The following is a 1066-nucleotide window of genomic DNA, read 5'->3' on the forward strand; positions in this document are numbered from 1 at the left end:
CACGGGCGCTTGTGGCGCACTCTCGCGTTAGTTTTCAGTTTGCATTGCTTTAGAACTGTCAACAGATGAATATTTGTGCTCTCCGTGTTTTTATTAACTCAAGAATTTCCCCAACCTTTGGAGTTAATAATTAACTCTTGTTTATGGTTGTATATTTTAAAGTTCTATCGATTTGGTGTAAATATAATAATAATGTTAAATATAATCAGCTTTAGCAGTTTATTTTTGATTTAACATAGCACAAATATATTTTTATGCAGAAATTATATGTCTAGGTAATAAAATTAAAACGGTTCTGTTAAGAAATATTAAACGAAGGTTGAATTTGTAGGTTATTTAGTACTATTTATAATAATGAACAAAATAATAATGAAAGCCTAACGAGCCCAAAGGTTCGATGCCGATACCACCAAACGCTCTCTACATACATCCTTCCAGTGATGACCCTCCAAACCCAATTTCACGAAATCTGTTTTAACGCAATCCTCCCTTCAACGTTTCGGTCTACCCCTCGGACGTTTACCCGTTGGTTCAGTGTTTATTAACATTTTAGGGATCCGCTCGTTACTAAGCCCAAGAACCTTATACGCCGCAAGGCTATAACTTGAATTATATTTACTAGGTGTAGGTCATTTAATTCAGCGTTGTGTAATCTTCTAAATTCTCCCGTTAATTCATCCTTTTTCGGTCCAAATATTTTACGCAATACATTATTTTCGAAAACCCTAAGCCGCTGTTCATCCCTTAGTGTATGAGGCAACATCTTACATCCATAAAGACCAGTGGAAAGGATAATAGTTTTTCTAAATTGTTGTTTTTAAGTTTTTCGATCTCCGTCATAAACCTCTGCCTCCTGTCCTACAGTATCCTTTCTAAATACACCACTAACGCCTGTTGAACAGATTCGATACTTAGGACTCCATCTTGACAAGAGACTTAGTTTGAATCCACACACAAGACTGAAAAGACAAGAAACTGCTCGTAGATTCCGATTGCTACAACACTTACTTGACAAACGCTCTAAACTTTCCATTCACTACAAAAAATTAGTATACACTACAATAAT

Source organism: Halyomorpha halys, unplaced genomic scaffold (genome assembly GCF_000696795.3).
Source record: "Halyomorpha halys isolate HHAL.00 unplaced genomic scaffold, Hhal_1.1 Scaffold1132.1, whole genome shotgun sequence".
Taxonomy (NCBI): domain Eukaryota; kingdom Metazoa; phylum Arthropoda; class Insecta; order Hemiptera; family Pentatomidae; genus Halyomorpha; species Halyomorpha halys.